At 40.8% G+C, this 25,187-nt stretch overlaps 2 non-coding genes across 2 annotated transcripts; one reads left to right on the top strand and one right to left on the bottom strand.

Annotated features, from left to right (window-relative positions):
* Positions 1 to 23,933: 23,933 nt before the first annotated feature.
* On the bottom strand, positions 23,934 to 24,008 carry Trnat-ugu (transfer RNA threonine (anticodon UGU)). The gene has a single exon. It is a non-coding gene; the product is annotated as a tRNA-Thr (tRNA).
* Positions 24,009 to 24,330: 322 nt separating this feature from the next.
* Positions 24,331 to 24,405, top strand: Trnat-ugu (transfer RNA threonine (anticodon UGU)). The gene has a single exon. It is a non-coding gene; the product is annotated as a tRNA-Thr (tRNA).
* The last annotated feature ends 782 nt before the right edge of the window (positions 24,406 to 25,187 follow it).

Genomic DNA, 25,187 nt, shown 5'->3' with positions numbered 1-25,187 from the left:
ACTGCAGCCCCTCAGACCGCTCGGCTAATCCCGCGCGGAAAGTGAGAACCAAACGATTATTCAAATCAATGTGTACATTTATGAGGATGCCATTCTACATTTATAAAATTGCGGCTGAAGTGACAACAAAACTATTATTCAAAATAATTTGTAGATCTATGAGATATACTATCGGACTTTCAGAAGAGACTCAGCTACGCAACCCTGGAGATATCAATGTTAGATAAATGGGAGAACGATTGCACAATCAGGTTAACACCCCATGTGTCCAAGAATAGACAAAAAATATAGAGAAGGATGTGAAAAAAACTTAATGATCTATGAGATGAAGATGAATTTGGCTTTAGGAAATGTAAAAGTACAAGAGAGGCAGTTTTGACGTCGCGTTGATAATTGGGGCAGATTTAAATCAAGACACTCTGATAGGATCTGTCGACCTATAAAAAGCGTTTGACAACGTAAAATAGTGTAAGATATCAAAAATTTAATATAAACTATAGGAAAAGGCCCCTATTGTACAGAATGTACAAGAACCTAGTGGGGACAAACTAACGTCAAGAGAGCAGTGCTCTGATTTGAAAGGGTGTAAAGAAGGCATGCGGTATTTAAATTTTCTATCATGGAAGGCGGGAACGTAGCCATATGATGAGCTGAAATTATAAATAAAGGATGATCTACAATTTCTTTACCACGTTATCGATTTCGGGACTACCAGCTCTGTCTTCAGATTCATCATTCTTGCACCCAGAATCTAATTTATTTATAGTTTCATCATTTGGCTGCGTTCCCGCCTTCCATCACAGTGAGAAGCTTGAGTGTATAGGCATCTTTTGGAACACTGTTCCTGGGAAACACTGATCAAAATATTAGAATAAATGTTTTTTTTTAATAAAAAGTATAGGAGCGAAGGTAAGCTGTTAAAATTTAAAATTTTGTAATCGGATGATGACCGGTTTCGATCGTAGTATGCGCATCATCAGGCTATTAAAATTCCATGATACTGACTCGAGAGAATGGCGAGGAGCAGGCCGCTGTGTAGCGCCGATAAACACTACTGAGCACTGCAAGATTCATGGTATTGTAAATTCTGAATGACCTGAAAAGTCAACAGTTTATTAAATAAAGAACGATTTTCTTTGTCCATTTCATCGTTTTCTGTAGAATAGGATACTACGAAAGATACTGATCCGCATGATCAACCTCTTTCATGGGGCATTATATTGATCTACACACATCGGCTTCAATATATCCTCTCTGATTTTTCTAATTGTCCTCCCTGTATTTAGGACAGAAGCGTCATAAATTGTTGATACCATTCTGACAACCGCTTATCTTTCCGTAGAGAAGAAGAATGTTACCTTTTCTACAGAAAAGTAAGTCACCTTTCTTCAGTCTTGCTGATATGGCTTTCAGGCTTACTTAAGCCTCTTTTCACCGTAATGGCACCACAGACTCCAGTTTTGTGTTTCTTTAGTAACTCTAGAGCAGATATAGCTTGTCATTCTCGCACACCATCTTAATAAGTAATCCATACTTTGTAATATTTGCATAGTCGTACTTTCGAAACTCAGACCGACGTCCTCTGCGCAGAATCAATCCCTCAAACAAAGACAACTTTTGTTTTGGTTTCTAAGCGTCCTGAATTTATCGATAAAATAATCCACACAGGCTGAATTCTGAAGAGTTTCCCACAGTTAGTGTTCACTTTCCTGCTGTTATTCAAGTGCTATAATTTCAAAGTATGTTCAAATCTATTGCGACTTATCGATTGTGGAGGGTCTGTAGACCAATACTCTTTCAATCTGTCATTTCTTGTTTGCCACAATAGAAGAATTAGGCCAAGGAATTTCATATCTCTTAGTGTAACAGGAGACCACTTGAGTGCTTTAAGTGATGTTTCACGTGTCACTAAGATTTGATCAAAATAGATGCACAACTTCTTACAAAACAATTCAAAAAAGTAGTTACCAAACATCAGGCTGATCACATAGGCTACAGAGTTACATTTCGTTGGAAGTGTACTGACCCAGAATAACATTCCGACGTTTGACAGCAATACCCCCGTACGGCTTTTTACACCTCTAAAAATGTCGCCGTCACTGGAATTGTCCTCAGAATCACAAATTCATTCTTTCAGAATCATCCAGATCTTCATTCTCACTTGGAACATCTGAATACGTACAGGGAGAAACCGCGAAAGTACTTCCTAGTTGTTAATTTTCTTCCATTTTCTGAATAGGGCCATCTCTAAAAGCAGGAAGAACTTCAAGATGGAAACGGTAACAACTTGAAATATCAAAATACACACACAATGCTAAATAAGCAGAATTGCATGAAGGCAATCGCGTTTCTTACGTTCGTGAACACCTAACTCAACGAAGTCTATAGGCTTCATGCAATAAACACGTGTTATTTCGAGGTCCCTCCAGAATAGATGGCTCGCGAAACATGAAAAAACTCGGGATCCATCCGCAGTGTGTTACGAAGTCAGTGAATAGTTTCTTCGTTTTAGCGGAAGCCGTAAACGGCAAGTACTGTAGGGAAATTAAAGAATTGAACATATATAGCAAATAGTGGAGGATGTTGTGTGTAAGTGTTACTCTGAGCTGAAAAAGTTGGCAGAGCTTGGAAAATCGTGCATTCCCGCGTCAGTCACAAGACTGATGGCTCTAAACGAAATCCGAACAAACGCCCTTCGACTGAGAAGAACCCTACTTTTTCATATCATCAGACGAAAATCGACAAAATACTTAATGCCGAGAGGGATAACTTTCAAGTTTGATGTATATGTCTTCGTGCGATAACGTATTAGTTGCGAAGTAGGAATAAACCGCTAAGTAAATCGAACTCTGTAATGAAGGACTGTTCTGCTGAAAGCTGGAGCCATGCTCAGTGAAATAATACTTTCTCGTGTATCGAACTTGATTTTTCAATCAACAGTTATATCAAACTATGACATTATGAAGCTTATAAAGCACAGTAATGGTAGTGACAGTTTCTGCTATTTTCGGAGTGATATTTCAGGATAAAACTCTGAGAACTCGAAAAACCAGTAGCAATCCCCTTGCCACTTGACAAATCGCTGGTCTGCGTCTTTTTTTGTGAGGTCTTACAAATCTTTTAGTACAGATTTGCTTGTTTTCTTCGATTCAGAAATATGACTAGGATCAGTGTATCAACCATAGACCCGCGTTTGTTCAAAAAGTCCTATGGATTCGAAAAAACATCAGATTCTTTATTGAAGCGTTGTTTCTTATCTCACTTTGGTTGAAAACCATTAACCTTCAAACCAGTTTCAACCATAGTCCCATGTTTGCTCAAAAGTTCTGTGGACTCGGAAAAACATCATATTCCTTACTGGAGTGTTCGTAGTGATCTCATTTTGCCTCGAAAACCAGCAACCGTCAGACCTTATGTCATAGGAAATTTCCATATTTACTTAGTCACGAAAAAGGAGTACACTCGTTCGTTTAAAACGCCTGTAACAACTCAGTTATTCGTGCAAAGTACTACGAAGGTAGTTCGGAAAGTAAGAACCATTCGGTAATAAAAAAGGAATCGAATACAGATTAGAAAGCAATTTATTTCACGGAAACCTAAAACACACACTACTTTTCAACATAGTCCCCGTAATTTTCCGGGCATAGCGAGGTATAAGTTTATGCATTCCTTCACCTATGTTGCCGCCTGTGTTGTCAACCATGTGCTAACATGTTATTTTACCTCTTCATCGTTGTTGAAGCGCTTACCACCAAGAAACTATGTCAGATGCTATAAAAGATGAAAATCGCTAGGAGCGAGGTCGGGACTGAACGTAAGATGGCCAAAAACGTCTGAAAGAGTTCTTTTGTTACATTCGCAGTGTGTGTTCGGACGTTGACATGAAACAAAATCACACCTTTTGAGAGAATTCCTTCGCGCTTTTTCAATATTGTGCACTGCAATTTCTTAAGAGTCTCGCAATAAACATCGTTATTGACTGTTTCAACTTGTGGTAAAAATCAGTCAGTAAAATGCCTTGTCTGTCCCAAAACAGTGTGAATATGAAGTTTAGGGGTGTCAAGAGTTTCTTGGGTTTAACCTTTACTGCGGACGAAGTGTGCCTCCATTCCATTTCGTTTCAGTGCTGTCATAAGCAACCCAAGTTTCATCCTCCGTGACCATCTGGGGTAAGAATTTCTCTCCATGGTTATTGTAACGTGTGAAAAATCAAGAACACTGCCCGTCCGTTGTTGTCGGTGTTGCTCACTAAGAAGTTTAGGCATCTATAGTGTACAAAGCTCATGAAATCCCTGTTTCTCAGACACAATCACGTAAACTACTTTTCATGAAAATTGTGGAAGTTGACGAGCAATAGCATTAACCGTAAACCTACGGTTTTTCTCAATCATTTCTTCGACTTCACTAACCAGCTCATCAGAAACCACAGGTGGACGTTCACTTCATTCTTCGCCATTCACTTGATCAAACTCTTCCTTAAATTGTCGAACCCATCTTCTCGCCATTGAAGCACTCATTGCATTTTCTCCATACACCTCGCAGATTTGTCGATGAATGTCATTTGGTTTAATGTTCTTAGTATTCAGAAAACGAATCACAGATTTCAATGGCGGGATTTTCGATCAACGATGCCACTATAAACAATCACTACGACCGAGCGAAGTGGCGCAGTGGTTAGCACACTGGGAGGACGTCGGTTCAAATCTGCGTCTGGGTAGGCTGACTTAGTTTTTCGAGATTTTCCTAAATCGCTTCAGGCAAATGCCTGGATGGTTCCTTTAAAATGGTACGGCCGATTCACTTTCTCATTTTAGACTAATCCGAGCTTGTGCTCCGTCTCTAATGACTTCGTTATCGACGAGACGTTAAACACTAATCTCCTCCTCCTCCTCCTCCTCAGTCACTACGAACGACACACAACAAACAGCGAACTCTAAATGGCATCATTTCGTTCTTCTTGAACCAGAGATACCACTGTGCCTGTGCAGAAGTGTGATCGTACCAGTGCCGCGAAGAAAAATCGAAGCGGAACTTACTTTCCGAACTACCCTCGTATTATGATTTTCCCTTATCACATAATGACATTTTACAATAACTTCCTGTATAATGGCCTCAGCTGCCCTGCAGGAATGAACTTCATCGTTTCTGCTTCTGCAATCACTTTTAAACTCATCAGTCCAAGAAAAAACAGTCTTAAAACTTCGCGTGAATACTGAAAGAAAATAATTGATTTTAGTTTTAAGCCGTGCATCTGTCAAACTCATTAAACGAAAATGATTTATAACAGTTTATTTTTTCTACAGTAAAACACACTTATCATTTTGGTGAACTCCACCATTACCTTTGTATTCATTTCAAACTTACGGTAAAAGCATTACGAACTCTTTCTTACATCATCACACAGGATACAAAAATTGACCATTCTTTCATGCTTTTCAGAGTTACATAATTTATTTATCGCAGATGTTTGGTTTTAATGTTTTTAATTAAGACGGTGAGTATATTTTGCATTTTGTTTCAGCGGTGTGTTTTTAATGATCTCGGCTGGAAACGCAGAAAGGCGAATACCTTTCATTACATTGATTCCTTATGCCGTATACTTGTATCTCTGCACCTACATGGACACTCTGCAAATTACGTTTAAGTGCCTGGCAGACGGTTCATAGAACCACCTGCACAGTAATTCTCTATTATTCCAATCTCGTATTGCGCGCGGAAAGAACGGACATCCTCTGATTTCCCTTATTTTATCATGGTGATCTTTCTCCCTATGTAGGTAGGCATCAATAAAATATTTTCGCATTCGGAGGAGAAAGTTGGTAATTGAATTTTAGTGAGAAGATTCCGTTGCATCGAAAAACGCCTTTGTTTTGATGATGTCCACACCAAATCCTGTATCATTTTAGGGACACCCTATCGGCTATTTCACGATAATACAAAACGTGCTGCCCTTCTTTGAACTTTCTCGGTGTACTCCGTCAGTCCTATCTGGTAAGGATCCCAAACTGCACAGCAGTATTCTAAAAGAGGACGGACAAGCGAAGTGAAGGCAGTCTCTTCAGTAGATCTGTTACATTTTCTAAGTGTCCTGCCAATAAAACGCAGTCTTTGGCTACTCTTCCCCACAACATTTTCTATCTGTTCCTTTCAATTTAAATTTTTCGTAATTGTAATTCCTAGGTATTTAGTTGAATTTACAGCCTTTAAATTTGACTGATATATCGTGTAATTGTAGTTTAAATGATTCCTTTTAGCACTCATGGGGGTAACCTGACACTTTTCATTATTTAGGGTCACTTGTCGCACCACACACATGCGTTTTGTAAATTTTTTGCAATGTATTTTCATCTTCTGATGACTTAACTATTCGAAAAAGGACAGCATCATCTGCAAACAACCTAAGACGGCTGCTCAGATTGTCTCATAAATCGTTTATATAGATAAAGAACAGCAAAGTGCCTGTAACACAACCTTGGGGAAACGCCGGAAATCACTTCTGTTTTATTTACTATTAAAGACAGTCTTGATCACTATTTATTGATCAAGGTGACCGGTTTCGACCGCTACTGTGGTCATCTTCAGACCATTGAGTAGGAACCTCTTTCTGTTGGAGAATCACTACTAATCTCCGGACTCGATGACTTTTCGTCATTTACTACGAACTGCGACCTCTTTGACAGGAAATTACGAATCCAGTCACATAACTGAGACGAGATTCCATTAGCACGCAATTTCACTATAAGCCGCTTGTGTGATACAGTGTCAAAAGTCTTCCGAAAATCTAGAAATACAGAATTAACTTGAAATCCCTTGTCAATAGCACTCAACACTTGGTGTGAGTAAAGAGCTAGTTGTGTTTCACAAGAACGATGTTTGCTATCCTTGTTAAATGTGTGTCAATAGACACTTTTCTTCGAAGTAATTCATAATGTTCGAACACAATATATGTTAGAAAAATTCCTGCATATTATCGTTAATGACATGGGCCTGTAATTTAATGGATTACTCCCACTACCTTTCTTCAATATTGATGTGATCCGTGCAACTTTCCAGTCTCTGAGTACGGATCTTTCGTCGAGCGAGCGGTTGTATACGATTGTTAGGTATGAAGCTATTGTATCAGCATACTCTGAAAAGAACCTAAGAGCTATACAGTCTCTGACACAATTGTTTAATTTTCTGTACGTTCTCTACTGTCGTATTCTCAATTTCTGCTTACCAGGCAGTTTCTATCCACTAATTACGTGCAGTCGTATCTCTCCCTTCCGGAACACCCGTATGTTTCAACGAAAGAATTCTGACGAGTGACAGCAAAGTTTATTGCGTTAGCTTGTCCTGGATACCAAGTGGAAGCCAAAACCACACGTGACAATTTCTTTCGGCGGCAAACCTCATTTGCTTCCGATTTTCATTTGCAGTTTAATAACTCATAATGTCGGTCGTCTGTCGTTATTAGACTAAAACACAATGCATATTCATGTCCGTACTTTACAGCGTTCCTTCTTCGGTTTCCTTCCCTTTCACAGTAATTGTATACACTTGTCCGAAGCGCACCCGGCGTTCCGCACACTCTTCTATATGTATATTTGTGGAGGAACGGAGAGGAAAAGTAATTTGGACAATCTCCAATAGACTTTCAATCTAATCTAGAGAGCAGTGCAGCTCATTAAAATATGCAAATGCCCCCCTCCGAGAACGAAGTGGACCAAGTATTTACGAGCGAGTGCTGTATAAGGTAAGTATAATATATGGGCCGACCGGTATTAAATACGCCGTCCGGCCGCGGGCTGCGAGGTACGGTGGAGGGGCCCGGCCGGACAGTCGCCCCTGCCTCCGCACAGGGCAAAGCACCCACCGCCACCGCCACCACCCGCCCGCCGCCCACTCGCCGCCTCCTATCGCCAATTTCTCTCCCTCACACTTCCGCGGGCAGGAACTGAGGAAGCGGAGAAGAAATAAAAAAAAAGAAAGAGACCCGCGCTAAGAATGAACTCCTGTCCGCCCGCCGAAAACAACACACGATCTATCTAGCAACAGTTGAGTTTCGGAAGTGAATAATAATGCGACGTGCTTCACGGACAAAAGATTCATTTTTGTAGAGTTACGAATTTGACACCTGGCTGTGAATGTTTTATTTTTTGTCACTTTACCTTTTCTAGGGAGCCGTTCGACCAGTAATCACTTTACCCTGACATCCTACAGGACTTTTGTTCGAATGTTCCAATGTGTGTGAATTCCTAAGGGGCCGAACTGCTGAGGTCATCGGTCCCTAGACTTGTTGTTGTTGTTGTGGTCTTCAGTCCTGAGACTGGTTTGATGCAGCTCTCCATGCTACTCTATCCTGTGCAAGCTTCTTCATCTCCCAGTACCTACTGCAACCTACATCCTTCTGAATCTGCTTAGTGTATTCATCTCTTGGTCTCCCCCTACGATTTTTACCCTCCGCACTGCCCTCCAATACTAAATTGGTGATCCCTTGATGCCTCAGAATATGTCCTACCAACCGATTCCTTCTTCTGGTCAAGTTGTGCCACAAACTTCTCTTCTCCCCAATCCTATTCAATACTTACTCATTAGTTATGTGATCTACCCATCTAATCTTCAGCATTCTTCTGTAGCACCACATTTCGAAAGCTTCTATTCTCTTCTTGTCCAAACTATTTATCGTCAATGTTTCACTTCCATACACGGCTACACTCCATACAAATACTTTCAGAAACGACTTCCTGACACTTAGATCTATACTCGATGTTAACAAATTTCTCTTCTACAGAAACGCTTTCCTTGCCATTGCCAGTCGACATTTTATATCCTCTCTACTTCGACCATCATCAGTTATTTTGCTCCCCAAATAGCAAAACTCCTTTACTGCTTTAAGTGTCTCATTTCCTAATCTAATTCCCTCAGCATCACCCGACTTAATTAGACTTACACACTACTTAAACTAACTTATGCTGAAAACAACACACACACCCATGCCCGAGCGAGGACTCGAACATCCGGAGGGAGGGGCCGCGCAATCCGTGACATGGCGTCTCAAACCACGCGGGAACACCGCGCGGCGACTCTTGTTTGTTTTTCAAAAGAGGTAGAGGAGACCGGGTGAATACTGACGCCTTAATAGATTTTTCGTATTGTTTTGGAATTTATCACTTCCAGGGAAAAATTCGTGACACCCTGTGGGACCCAGAAGTGATGAACGCACGGAGTGGCCACAATGAAACTTTCGCAACTTGGGAGGGCGACCATGAAAAGCGAGTGTCATTAGGATACTGAAACTTTGTAGAAAGACTTGCAAGGATATGCGGAGGAGAAATAACGAATAAACCATTGAAATGGCTCTGAGAACTATGGGACTTAACTTCTGAGGTCATCAGTCCCCTAGACGTAGAAGCACTTAAACCTAACTAACCTAAGGATATCACACACATCCATGCCCGAGGCAGGATTCGAACCTGCGACCGTAGCGGTCGCGCGGTTCCAGACTGTAGCGCCTAGAACCGCTCGGCCATCCCGGCAGGCAAACCATTGAAAGAAACACATTTTAATTTCTACATATGAAGGAAACATTTATTAACTAATGCGTTGATATCAAAAAGGGGACTTGCCATCATTTCTGGCGTATGTGAGTTATTACTGTAGTTGTTTTTTTGACACGATACCGCATCTGTTGGTTCTAAAATCGGACTTCTTCAGTGATTTTTTTCCCTGTGTAAACCAATGCCGAAATTTCATTTCGTGCGGAAAGAGGACTTGTCACAGAGACAGATCCATACATTGCGTGAAGGTGGCAGCACTGTAGCGGGAATGAAGTAAACAAAGCATGTGGGTACACCGTTCAGTCAAAATGCATCTCTCCTTCAACCTATAGCAGTGTAATGGCGAAATATGAATTTCCTCTGGTTAAGATTGGCATAGTCCCTCATTATCATAATGTGCCGAGAGCATACATGGACGTCATTCCTCTGAAACTTGAGAAACTACAGAGTGTTTCCCGCATGATTGATGTTATACCTTTGCAGTTTAATAAGGATTTTCATAATATTCTAAAGAAATGTGTCATTAAATAAAGTGACTTGTGGAGCAGATGGCAATGAACCTGGAAGTGAAATTTGGGACGATGATCAAAGTGACAAATTTATGAACATATGTGTCTGTCAAAATAAATATGATTGTTTAATAAGAAAAAAATATCGAAATAAATGTCCCATGTTAGAAGCCAAGGCACTAAAAACGAATTTGACTTCCATTATATTATCTATTTTGATATGTATTATTTTATTATAAATGTTTATAGAAATCATAGGAATATGTACGAACACGTTGAAGTGATTAAAAAGAATATTTAGCTTGAAAATATACTTTTCTTTGTTACATGATGTTTCTGATAAAATGAATGTTGTTTAAATGAAAAAGGGATATGTCAGTTATTTTCTATTATTTGCCTTTATTCTATGATTACAGATTTTGGTATATGATTGTACGCTTACTGATGATCATATAGGAGTAGCTACGTATAAGATTTAGGAACAATATTACTGAAGATTACATAGTTTTTTTTCAATGTATCTCAAAATTACTGTCGAGTGACATGTCCCTCTTCTGATGTCAACAGCGGAATTGTTCAAAAATGGTTCAAATGGCTCTGAGCACTATGGGACTTAACATCTGAGGTCATCAGTCCCCTAGAACTTAGAACTACTTAAACCTAACTAACCTAAGGACATCACACAACATCCATGTCCGAGGCAGGATTCTAACCTACGACCGTAGCGGTCGCGCGGTTCCAGACTGTAGCGCCTAGAACCGCTCGGCCACCCCGGCCGGCAGCTGACTTGTGTACAAGGTTTACATTCCAGGTTGCAAACATTGCTTAATGTGACGACCACCTGCATCCACGACAGCCTGTAACAGCACTGGAGACTGCTCTACTGCTGCCTGATACATTTCAGGTGGGATGTTGGCCACCTCCATCACTACGCCCATCTTCAATCTTCAAAGTGTGTTTGTGCCCCGTTGATAAACACATTGCGTCCAGAATTCTCAGCCATGGCAACAGTAACTTCTTCAACAATTTGTGGTGCAAATGGCCATCGGCTTCTCCCAGGATCAGTTCCCAAATCGCGAGTTAAATGGAACTTCCGAATCAAGTTCTTCAACCCCAGTCCGGATAGAGGACCTCTCCAGGGCCATGTTGACTGTCGGCAACTGTAATGCACACTGATGCTTATGTTTCAACGCTACGTCGCAGTAGCAGTTCCGGCATCTTACGGCAAGTCATGACACTAACACTACTAACACCGCAAATCCTGAAACGTACATTCTGGACATCATTCCTATAAAGTAGAGTACTCATACGGAAGCCCGCACGGTTAGCCGTTCGGTCTGATGCACGGCATTCCGGAGTGGGAAGGAGCGCCTGGTCCCCGTCACGAATCCGTCCGGCGGACTTGTGTCGAAGTCCGGTGGGCCTGCCAGTCTGTGGGTGGTTTTTAGGCGGTTTTCCATATGCCTCGGCGAATGCGAGCTGGTTCCCCTTATTCCGTCTCGGCTACACTATGTCGGTGATTGCTGCGCAATCAAGTTCTCCATGTACGCGTACACCATCATTACTCTACCACGCAGACATAGGGGTTACACTCGTCTCTGGGGGGAGGGGGAGGGGGGAGACCACCGGGGGCCGAACCGCACAAAAACGCTGAAAGAGTGGTTCGGTGTGGGACAGCGGAGGGGTGAAGTGGACTGCGGTAGTTGTCGTGGGGTTGTGGACCACTGCGGCTGCGGCGGGGACGGAGCCTCTCCGTCGTTTCTAGGCCCAGAGTTAACATGCAATACAATACAATACTCATACGGAAAATAGTTTTCCGTCAACACTGCCACAAGTAGCAAAAGTTGAATTATAGCCACCCTGTATAGCTGTGCCACACAAATCGAAAAATTATGAATACTTTGGGAACTATATAAACATATTCTCAAGCCTGCACTCTGTCAGTATTGACCCGAGTACCTGAATACTTATCGACACCAATACAGTGTAATACCAACATTATGAAATGCAGAATAAAATTCCCGTTTTAAGAAAGTGGCACAGTTTACTATCTTAATGTGTATCAAAATACTTACGAAGCACGTTATCCGAAAACGGTGCTCAAGTTAGAAAGAAGTGAATCAACTTCAGCCACATTGAAACTAGAACTCCGTTGATACTTGTTGTTGATGGTTTATTAAGCTTATTTTCTTTAGGAGTCCCGTGTTCAAAATCAGAAACCCAGTCTTCTCCAGCAATTTTGGCAATGCGTTTGAAATTGTGCTGAATGGCAAATTTGTCGACAACGCCTTAAGTAATTCGCCGCAACACGAGGAGGAAAATGCCACAGAATAATTGTGCCAATTTAAAAAATGGTTCAAATGGCTCTGAGTACTATGGGACTTAACTTCTGAGGTCATCAGTCCCCTAGAACTTAGAACTACTTAAACCTAACTAACCTAAGGACATCACACACATCCATGCCCGAGGCAGGATTCGAACCTGCGACCGTAGCGGCTGCGGGGTTCCAGACTGTAGCGCCTAGAACCGCTCGGCTGATACGGCCGGCTGTGCCAATTTACTCACATAATTGAGCCATTCTTGTTTTCATTCAGAAGAAAAAACATATCTTCTCTCCAAGGAAGGGTTTTTTGTCTGCATTTGATTTTAGTCCACCATAAAGTGCAATTCATTCTATATCCAGCTAATTAGAAAAGTTGTTCAGTGATCTTCCTGCCTTTACTAGATTTAATGCCTTTTTTTATAGTTTCTTCAGTCCATTTAGTCGTCTCTGATATCCTTTTCCTCGTCCTTACCATCTACAGTTCAGATCACAGGGTAATATCGACCCCTGTAGACATTTTCCCAAATTCTGCTTTCGGTATTATCCTACTCAGACATCATAGTGGAGGGTAGACTTAGACGGCTTTGCTAATACTCGAAAAGTTACAAAACCCATGCTTAAACACATACTAGGAAATATGCTGCCTACCTACATTATAGTTATTACCGTGAAAAAAGTAATGAACGCTTACTTGAATTTAAGCATAAATCGAAAATAACATTATAATCCAATACAAATTATTTCTTAGCTCCACAATAAGACTCTCGTTCACAAGAACTCGTCGCCTCTGCACCCAGCTTCAGGCATCATCCGCTGTGCTGCAGCACTGTCTGCCGCTGACTACAGGGCTACTCAACTGAGAAAACGATTGTGTCGGTAGCGCCTCGGATGTCGGTATTCCCCCAGTCTCCTCAAATGTTAATTTTCCATTGCATATTCTTATTAACGTAAACAATCTAGGACTGTACGTTCCGAAAAAGACAAATAACGTAATATAGAAAAAAAACAGGACGCATCATCGTAATATAGGAAGAAGAGAATGTACAAAGAAACGAGCGGAAATTTCTTTCTTGGTAACATCCTACCAGTCAACGGACGCGCAATCTGTGAGCGCTGTAATGGAACTGACAAGAGTGAAACGAATGTAATTATTGCAAGGAGACAGATAAAAGCACCTCTGAGTCACTGTTCTATTAATAATTCAAAAGGGGAATTTCTAAATCCAAGGGACTTTTTCCTTCCAATGAAAGTAAATGTAATAACAATATTTAAATGTAATTTATCAAAACTAATGTGCGTATGGAATAGCCCAACTACGACGTGGAACGATTATACGTAATTGTCAGTCTGTTCCTGAAACTGAAATTAAAATTAGCCAACAACTGCTTTAAGTTCTATCTGAGATGGAAGTATGGATACATACACTGGTAAACAGTATATGCGGTCAAATGAGGAAAACTATTTAAAGATAATTAGTCTTATTTAGGATTCTGTAAGTCAACCATGAATTATGAATCTGAAATTTATGTAAATCCGTCTCTTTCCTTTTTTGTATAGTTAAAAATAACAAATTGGCTTTATCTTATGAATTATAGTAAATTTATAGTAGTAATAAAACTATAAAAACTGTCATGTCTGTCTGTCTGAACACGCATCTCCAAAATCACCAAACGAATTTTCATAAGATTTTCGCGGGTAACTTGAGTATAACTTGGGGACACAGTATAGGGTTCATTTCGTCGAAATTGGATAGTGGAAAAAAGATTTCATAACTGGATGTTTTATCAATACTAATATTATAAATGCTAAAGGAAATCAGTTACGTTTTCACGACTAACCCGCTGAACCGAAATTTGGTGTGGAGATAGCCTAAACCCTCGGGAAGAACATAGGCCGCTTAAGAAACAACATACTTATGTGTAGTACAAAAAATTATTCATTAGAAAAATATTACGCGAATTAGGGAAAATATTTACTGTTTGAAAACGCTGTTTACTCTTTGACTTTTTATCTTTATCACATTTGTTAAAATGCTGTTGTTGGTTGATATGTTCTAAGCGAAACGGTGCAAAGTAACCAACAAAATGATCATACAATCATCAGTGTGTTTAATCGTAATCCATATTTCCATACTATTTGTAGCATAGTGTACACATTCTATAGCGCACAGCTACTTCAGCAGCACAATGCATACATGGCCACTCCTGCCGATGCCCCCTCGTACGCACTGATCGGCAGCGGTTTTGCCCATGAAACGCATGGCGTGTTGGGACGGCTTGGGAAGGGAAAGAGACGGGCGCACATCTCGAACTTTTTTTTATCTGAACAGGTAGACATGTGAGGCCAGCTGACGTCACTGCATGTACATTAGCTTACTTGCTAAGCATCGTAACAAAACTGTTGATATCTGACTGCAGCCACGGGTAACAGCTAGCAAGGAATGATACCGGTATATGGTTTTTTTTTTCACAACAGGAAAAAATTCGATTATGTTATTTAAAAGAGATAGGGGACAGAAATGACAGTTTATTTATAAAACTATAGAAAAGAGTGTTGATAAGATCCCTAACACATTTGAAATTGTTTGGCGAACTAGAAAGTAAGGTGATATTGATAGACAGAATGTATTGAAAATTTTTTATCCTTGTAGATCTCTTCGACGTGATAAGTATATCTGCGTGGAACAAATTAAAATTATTCGATCACACTTCTCATTCGCGATCGGACATAGGATGAATAGTAGCGCAGACCAAGTTCACTGGAATGCATGAATATTTGGGGTAAAAGGAATGGAAAGGGGTTTAACGCCCCGTCGACGACGAGGTCATTAAAATTCAGATAAGGGAAAGGTGGCAAAGGAAATCGGCTGTTTCTTTTTCAAAGCAAGCATCCTAACATTTGCTTCATTCGGAGGAAGTCACTGAAAACCTCAGTGTGGATGGGCGGACGAAAATTAAAATCGGCGACCTCCAGAATGCAAGTCCCGCGTGTCTCCACTAAGACATGTCACTCGATAGCTGTCAGAAATAAACTGCATGAAAGGATCTTCCAGCAAACTACTTACGAAACTTTCAACATTTGTCAAAAAATGAACCATAGAGTGTACATAGTCTACCGAACGAACTGAAGTAGTTGAGGGACGCTTCGAGTAGTTTTGGGAGTAGACAACCCGACACAGTCCGTAAGTGGACTGAAAGTAATACATCTTTATCCAGTTATTGATAAAATTTATTCGGAATTAAATGATGTATTTTATAGAGGCATACGTAGTAATACTACATTTTTTCACATATACCGCTTGTGGGAAAATTCTTAAAAATTAAGCACTTTAGTTTTTCAGCGACATTTTCTCAAGACATTTCTCTTCTGTTTCCAGTTCAGCTAATATTCTTAACTTAAGTTGAGGTATAAATGTAGTAAAAGAGGTCCGGTGTACAAGGCAGGAGAGCTGATGTCGAGTTACGGTGACGCATCCACAGCTATCTTCATGTATCCAACAAAAGCCAAAGCTGCTGCAAAAACCGAGCGTTCTTTTCCAAAGCTAAAAATATTTCTTTTCCTTCTTCTTCATCATCTTATTCTTCTTCTTCTACTGATTATCAGTCACTTCCAAATGATCGTTCCAATTTCTTTTCCTTGTCTTCATCCATTTATTTATATCTTGTATTCCACACTTTTCCCTTATCGACTCATTTGTTCTTTATCTCACGTGGTTATTACTCGGATCTGTCTTATTACCTTTATTTTCACTGTCATTAACTTTTGTTTCATTTTTTCGTTTGTGCTCTAGTTTCTGCAACATATGCCATAATAGGACGCATTCTTTTAAACATTTTTAAATTATTTAAATAAATTTTTTTAATATAGCAAGTTTTAAAATGGATTACGAAGTAAACAAAAATTTCTCCTAGACCCATATAGATTCGTAACCCAGTACAGATAGCCTTGAAAATTTGTAGTCGTGAATTTTTTAGTAGCTGTGACAATACCTGTAAAATTTAAAACCCAAAACGTGGGGCACATGCAATAAATAATTAATACATGAATAGTTTACCTAACTCAATAACAGTTTTATTACACTGATTCTTCTCAACGACTGCACTCATTATTATTATTATGTATTGCATGAGCCCCCCGTTTTTCATTTTAAATTTTGTAACTGTTATCATAGCAAGAGACTGTGACATTCGTAACAGGCGAGACTTGTGAGTAGTGTGCCTTTGCCACCGACTAACATTTCCCGCAAAGATAAGTGATTAGAAAGAGGAGTTCTAACAAACAGCTTTGAACAATTTGTAAAAAAAGGAAGACCACAAAATACTGATTTTCTAAAATAAAAGACCAATTTGCACATTCAAGAGCTGGAGAAACTCATTTAAGTAAATTTTGTTATATAGGCATCAGGCTGTGGTCTAAGACATGTTTCTGCAAGGATTCTTCTCGTAATGTTGGAGACATTGTTAGATGCCATTAGAATTGAGACAGCAGTTTAAAACTTAAACAAGCTCAGCAAGCCGCACTTTTTCGGGTCTTGTGGTGGTGAACTTCTTGGTGCTGTTCGCTTTATTCAGCATTGACTTAAAAAAACACGAAAATATCTTAAACAGAAAAGTACCCTGAAACAGAAGAAAATTTTACAAAAGAACAAAAGCAAATTTTAACAGAAAAGAGGAAGAAAGTGTAGGAGAAAGGTATGCTGGAATTCAATATGGTGTTGGCCCACCCTTAACCTTGATGGCAGCTTCACTCTCGCAGGCACACCTTCAGTCATGTGCTGGAAGGTTTCTTGGGGTATGGCAGCCCATTCTTCACGGAGTGCTGCACTAAGGAGAGGCATCGATGTCGGTTGGTGAGGCCTGGCATGAAGTCGGCGTTCCAAAACATCCCAAAGGTGTTCTATAGGATTCGGCCCAGGACTCTGTGCAGGCCAGTCCTTTAAGGGGATATTACTGTAGTGTAACCACCCCGCCATAGGCCGTGCATTATGAACAGGTGCTCGATCGTGTTGAAAGATGCAATCGCCATCCCCGAATTGTTCTTCAACAGTGGGAAGCAAGAACGTGCTTAAAACATCAATGTAGGCCTGTTCTATGATGGTGCCACGCGAAACAACAAGGGGTGCAAGCCCCCTCCATGAAAAACAAGACCACACCATAACACCACCGCCTCCGAATTTTACTGTTGGCACTACACACGCTGGCAGATGACGTTCACCGGGCATTCGTCATACCCACATCCTACCATCGGATCCCCACATTGTGTACCGTGATTCGTCACTCCACTCAACGTTTTTCCACTGTTCAGTCGTCTAATGTTTACGCTCCTTACACCAAGCGATGAGTCGTTTGGCATTTACCGGCGTGATGTGTGACTTATGAGCAGCCACTCGACCATGAAATCCAAGTTTTCTCACCTCCCGCCTAACTGTCACAGTAATGGCAGTGCATCCTGATGCAGTTTGTAATTCCTGTGTAATGTTCTGGATAGATGTCTGCCTATTACACTTTACGATCCTCTTCAACTGTCGGCGGTCTCTGTCAGTCAACAGACAAGGTCGGCCTGTACGTTTTTATGCTGTACGTGTCCCTTCCCATTTCCACTTCACTATCACATCGGAAACAGTGGACCTAGGGATGTTTAGGAGTGTGGAAATCTCGCATACAGACGTATGACACAAGTGACACCCAATCACCTGACCACGTTCGAAGTCCGTGAATTCCGCGGAGCGTCCCGTTCTGCTCTCTCACGATGTCTAATGACTACTGAGGTCGCTGATATGGAGTACTTGGCAGTAGGTGACAGCACAGTGCGCCTAATACGAAAAACGTTTGTTTTTTGGGGTGTCCGGATACTTTGATCACATAGTGCATGTGTACAAATACTTGTGCAATATGTTAATGATACATGTTCAAATGGCTCTCAGCACTATGGGACTTAACATCTATGGTCATCAGTCCCCTAGAACTTAGAATTACTTAAACCTAACTAACCTAAGGACATCACACAACACCCAGTCATCACAATGATACATGTGAAATGTATTTGACGCACGTGCGTGGGCAAAGCTGTGGGTAAGAATCTCATCCTAAACCATATTTGGTACACATATTAGTTACGATCTGGAAAGAAATACGATGGGGGTAAGAACCACCAGCCTCCTATTGGGGGAGGAGGTGATAGAATAGAGAGTGAAGGACAGACAGAGTGGGGGAGGAGAAAATGGAGACAGATAGAGGGGGAGGAGTAGATGGAAAGCGAGAGGGGGAGAGAGAGAAGGAAGACGAGGAGATGGACAGAAAGAGAAAAGAGGAGGAGATGGACAGAGAAAGAGAAGGAGATGGACAGGGAGAGGAGAGAGGAGGAAATGGATAGGAAAAGAGGAGAAAATGGGCAGAGAGGAGGGAGGAGGAGATGAACTGTGAGAGGGGGAGGAGAAATTTATCAGGGAGAGGGGCCATGAGGAGATGGAGAAGTTGGGGGAAATGAGCAGAGACGGGAGAACAAGGAAATGGACAGAGTGTGAGACAAGAAAGAGATAGAGGGGGGAAGAAGGAGATGGACAATATAAGATTGAAGTAATAAAGACGTACCCAGGCATAATTTTTTTATAAATAACTATTTAACCGCTTTTAACACCGCAGTGCGCGCCTAGTATTGGATATTATTTCAGTTTTTTGACGTTATTGAGCGTTATAATTAGTTAATTTTAATACTTTTATTCTGTACGTGTAATATGGTCTTACTAGTCAAATACAGGTTCTCGAAAGCAACACCTTGGTTTTGCATCTAATTAAAATGTACCTTGAGTGGTGTGCAGTATTTATCATGATCAGTGATACAGGGATGAGTTGCTTTCCAACGTATGGATAGAGGAAGTAAGAATCAAGTTAGAGTAAGTAATTTTTTCAACTTGTAACGTATCTCTTTTTGTGTTATATACTCGTACATATTTCTGACGAAACATATTGTGTGAAAAGATAAATATCATTTCAAACATCTGGCTCTCACTTCTTTGACCTGAATAGCTTATTATTTCGGAAACTCCTTGTCTCTAAAAACAGCTGCAAGAAAAAATCTACAATCTTTTTTAGACTCGCGTTCATAGCTGATTTTCGTCTTTTAAAGAATTAATTTTCCTGCATGAGGCTGTCTTCTGTTTCAAATAAACACATCTATATTGATGGTCCTACTATCTTTGGGGTTCACTCTTAGTAACGACGCTATTAATTGTTGCTCTTTCCACTCTACTACACGGAAAAAAATGTTCAAATGTGTGTGAAATCTTATGGGACTTAACTGCTAAGGTCATCAGTCCCTAATCTTATACACTACTTAACCTAAATTATCCTAAGGACTAACACACACGCCCATGCCCGAGGGAGGACTCGAACCTCCGCCGGGACCAGCCGCTACTGTACGGACCATGACGTATCGTAAACATATGACAATTGCGCGTAACGTTTCATAATACCCACGGGGCAGAATTAGCTAATCGCAAATGAACTGAAATAAAGGATCCTCCTTTTTGCAAGTACTCAATAATTGCTGAATGAAGTACTTATTTCAGATTTCCTCATGTAGAAAACAGCTTCTTCCCGGAAACAAGGCACATTATGGTTTATATTAAGCTTCACATATTTTCTACGTATACTTACGAATTATCAATGAAAGCCTGTTAAAATGAAGAAATTCCTTCGTTGTGATGTAGCTACAGAGCATAACAGCTCCTGCATTTTGGCTGCTGATTACTGTGCACCTATTGTCTTCCCTTACAGGGGGTAATTTATTCTATGGTAATACTATGAATAGATGTTAATTTGAAATAAGTAAGGTACTTTTAGCAGCGAAAGTTTCAGTTTCACCCTCCACCATTTACAGGTGAAGCATACGGAAAAAAGTATTCTTGGTAACTCCTAGACCTTTTCAGCTGCTCGACGAGACCTCTTCGTTTCTTGTCTTCAGCAGTTGCAACGCATTAGCTAAAACTCTTACATATTACTTCGTGCTCCTCAAATAATAGAAAATCTGACATGCAATGAGCGAAGGGAAGAGCGTCACCGAATGGGAAGTGATTTCCTCGAATATATTTCAGACTGGCGTCGCGTTGTCCCATCTCTTGCTGCAGCCACAATGCGGACTGATATTTCACGGCGAATGCGCCGGATGGTATCGTGCTTCCCACACTTTCTCGCTGTTATAAATTACTTCCGTTCGATATTTTCCTTTAAAACGCCGCATTTTGGAAGTTATTGCTCCGCAACAACAGTAATTTACGTTGTTGCACGCAGAAGAGTTTTTGCGCATCAGAAATCGTAAAAACGGTTCATAAAGCCATCTACGTTGATCCAGTATTACATTACTTACATAAGTTATTTGAAAACTTAGAGCTGATATATAGATTCTACATTCTATCGATTATTTTATTATTTCCTAATTTTTATGCACGTAGACCATTTTTTGCTCATCATAAATTGACACACTGCTACCGAAAGCTGTATTAATTAACTTACATAAGTTATTTAAAAATATATAATTAATATATACAAAATTCACATGAAACCACTGGTTTTCTTATTTCATTATTTTTTTATTACACTATAAATCCTCTTTCCTAGTCGCGCTAAATTCATGTAAATGAAGAATGAAGTGACTCAACTCTTTCTCTTTTCTCTTCCCTCTCATTCCAATTAATTGTCATGTCACCTGCTGCAGCTCCACTGAGTCATTTTATCCAAGAGACTCACTCATCTCGCCTTTTTATGTTTACGTTTTTCCTCTTTCAAAGTTACACTTTACAAAATCACCTTGTATTCAGTATGATTTCACAACCTCGACTCAACTTTCTTGCCTGTGTAATTTTTCTCCTATCTATGTAATTATGTAGTTCTCAATTCGTTCGAGCAATCAATCATTCATAATAGGAAACACAGTCATAACTCAGTCACTGAAAATGATTCAGAAATTTTACTTGTTAGAATGAAATCAGGCGATGATTCTTCTTCTTTGCAGGCTCGTGCTTTGCGGCAGTCTGCTAATCTGTACAAATAAAATGCCTCGTATTTTTGGGAGCGTTGTATAATCAGTCGGGAAACCTCAGATCAAGTGGACATTAGGCTTTGATGAAGTTTAACCTTCCGAAGAAGTAATGGAGCTCTTGGATTATTAAATGCAGGTTCGTATCCAGTCTTCCGGAAGTTCCCTTCTGATTAACAACTACGCAATATATCGATGAATATCATTAATTCTCAAATGTCAAATAATGTAAATTGTTACACACTTTTTGTATGAAGGAGCAATATATATATATATATATATATATATCCCTTTTAATAGTACAATTTCGTATCAGTTATCTTTTGTCATAAATCTCAATATGCAGATTACGATTCTTCAAACAATGCTCAGGCTAATCGCCACGAAGACAATCTCGGAAGCTTTTTTCTAACAACCACCAGGGAGAGTACTAAAAAGAATAATTATGCGCTCATGGCATAGCTATTGTATGAAACTACTTTGCGCATGGATTCTGCGAGTATGAAGATAGAAAATTAGTAAACGTCATTCAAGGGTAGAATTGTACCAGAATAATTCATCGAATATAAAGAGATATTACACCTGCAGTCCATCGGTTCTAAACATAATCACCAAATAACATTATAGCTACCCAGTAAACATATTATTTCCCACTAAAAATTTCCGTTCTGCGTCGTTTCTTACTTGGTGATAATTTTTTATTGTCGTGTTACGCCAACTATTTTGAACAAATGTAAGTACAGCTTTTTTCTCTTTTGTTGGCAAGTGAAAAAATCAAGTATGCATCAATAAACTGGCAGATAATATAGCAGAACCTAACCTCACTTGAGCACACTGAAGCTGACTTGCTGCGCCATTTCTTCAACAGGTACAGTATTCTCCGATGTGGTGCAAGTGGATCTTCAGAAACTCTAACTTGGAAGTAATAATATTTTTAATTTCTCATTATATACCGACAAACATTAGTATATCATTGAACAACCGTCATCAAAACTATCTCTTTGATGTGAATTGCACTTAGCTGTTTTTAAAGGCAAATCATAAACGCAGAATATATAAAATAGCACTGGAGAAATAACTCAAAGCCGGCCGCTGTGGCCGAGCGATTCTAGGCGCTTCAGTCAGGAACCGCGCTGCTGCTACAGTCGCAGGTTCGAATCCTGCCTCGGGCATGGATGTGTGTGATGTCCTTAGGTTAGTTAGGTTTAAGTAGTTCTAAGTCTATGGGACTGATGACCTCAGAAGTTAAGTCCCATAGTGCTCAGAGCCATTTGAACCGTCTGAAATAAGTCAAAAGAGTAGTATCCCTCAGCTGAAGGCTCACAGAACTTTTATGCAAGGTGTAATACTTGTGTGCTCAATGTGCCACCAACCTTCTCTCCGACTGGAGTAAAATGTTCGAAACAGATACAACACGCGCTCAGATAAGTGATTGTTGCACGTGCAGGAGGCTATCACAAACAGCTGTGGTATCTCCCAGGGATTAAGGTGCTACACAAAATTCGGCAAAGTAGATCGATATCACAGACATGATCGAGGAATCGCGGCAATCCACAACGACGTATGGGAGGCCGTTCAGAAGACCCCGCCTTCCTCTCAGCAACAGCTTCGCCCTCACGCTGGGATCAATATACTGACGAGCTTACAAAAGCTAAAACCCAGTTCCAGGCCTCAGCGACAACAGTCAGGATTATCATGCTGGACAGTGACAGTTGTAAAGTTTCAGATGAGCTTGTGCTGTTGTAAATGCCGAACACTGAACCTAAAGTGCGTCAAGTGATGCTTTCATAGTGAATGACACTAGTAAATTATCCAGTACTCCTGTGACAAAGAAGTGTGTCAGAGCTAAGTAACTCTTATATTCATTTATGTAATAATATTTTAACTAAAGTTCGGTCTTGATCACAGCACTTATGTCTCAATAACATAGGTGACCGGTTTCGGTTATATTTGTATAACCATCTTCAGACCCATGGCTTCCTTGGAGGATGGTAGGCGGAGCTCTCCTCAGCTGCTACGAAGTCAACTAATATTTCATGTGATCCAGTCTGATCCATCTTCTCCCAGAGCAATCAAATAAGCCACAGTTATGTCCGGAAGATTTTACGAGGGGAGTTCAATAAACAATACAAAGAAGGCCATTATGTGACTCAAGGTACGTGACGTGACAGCACGACCCTGCACCGGCGAATGAACGGGCGCTAGTCGCTTGGGGCCGCTGAGATCCTGCATGGCTTGAATATCGTTCTTCTGAAATCATCGATTCCATATGCACATCACAGAAATGGGATCTCAGGCAATATTATGGAACGATAAACCGCAGCGCAGCCTTGTTAGATAATGGTCCTGCCGCTGTCCAATTCCAAAATATGGTGGTAAACGTTTCCTCCTCTTACGCGAGGTGTACGAACCAACATTCAAGTGCTATTTCTGAATGATGAACTTCTTACATATGAAATGATAATTAAATGGACACCCTAGTTGCAAGCAGGCGTTGATATACTTCATTGGGGACGTGTTGAAAATGTGTACCCCGACCGGGACTCGAACCCGGGATCTCCTGCTTACATGGCAGACGCTCTATCCATTTGAGCCACCGCGGGCACAGAGGATAGTGCGTCTGCAGGGACTTATCCCGTGCACGCTCCCCGTGAGATCCACATTCCCAACATGTCTTTCGGGAACAGATACTACTGTCATATATAGTTAAAAATATGGCTTCCCGGCCATTGACCTTCTTGTGCGAACGCACACGCTATGCCCGAACTCGTACGGGACTTGGTAGATTAATCTGCCACGAGTAATGAGTATGATGGGCAAATATCTATTAGGCGCACTACGAATGTAGTGGTGTGGACAGGTTGGGAATGTGGATCTCACGGGGAGCGTGCAAGGGATAAGTCCCTGCAGACGCGCTATCCTCTGTGCCCGCGGTGGCTCAGATGGATAGAGCGTCTGCCATGTAAGCAGGAGATCCCGGGATCGAGTCCCGGTCGGGGCACACATTTTCAACATGTCCCCAATGAAGTATATCAACGCCTGCTTGCAGCTAGGGTGTCCAATTAATTATCATTTCATTTCTAGCAAAGCTGCATGGTCATCCACGGTAACTGTTCTTTCGGGAACAGATACTACCGTCATATGTACTTCTTACATAATCTTTTCTTATTTACAGAATGTACGCTATGTGATCAAAAGTGTCTGGACCCCTCTTATATAATGTGGAATTGAGCACTAGATACCACTAAAGGCAGACCCGTGCCAGTATAGAAGAAGGCGGGGAATGTTGTCAGTAGAGAGGCAGGAACAGCAGAATGGTTCACCTAGGAGAACTCAGCGGCTTTGAACGTGGGCTAGTCATTGGATGCGCCCGCAGCTCGTGGTCGTGCGGTAGCGTTCTCGCTTCCTACGCCCGGGTTCCGGGGTTCGACTCCCGGCGGGGTCAGGGATTTTCTCTGCCTCGTGATGGCTGGGTGTTGTTTGATGTCCTTAGGTTAGTTAGGTTTAAGTAGTTCTAAGTTCCAGGGGACTGATGGCTGTAGATGTTAAGTCACATAGTGCTCAGAGCCATTTGAACCATTTTTAGTCATTGGTTGTCACCTAAGTAACTAATCCAACAGGGACATTTCAACACTTCAAAAGCTACCCAAGTCGACTGTTGGTGATGTGCCTGTCAAGTGAAAATGCGAAGGAACAATCACTGCTAATACAAAACCAGGCAGACCTTATGTACTAACGGATAGGGACTTCGAGCGAAGGGCGGTTGTAAAAATGGTATGCAAT

This window comes from Schistocerca cancellata, chromosome 3 (genome assembly GCF_023864275.1).
Source record: "Schistocerca cancellata isolate TAMUIC-IGC-003103 chromosome 3, iqSchCanc2.1, whole genome shotgun sequence".
Lineage (NCBI taxonomy): Eukaryota > Metazoa > Arthropoda > Insecta > Orthoptera > Acrididae > Schistocerca > Schistocerca cancellata.
Note: the sequence above shows the minus strand (reverse complement) of the source record. Positions and strands in the feature narration are given on the sequence as shown.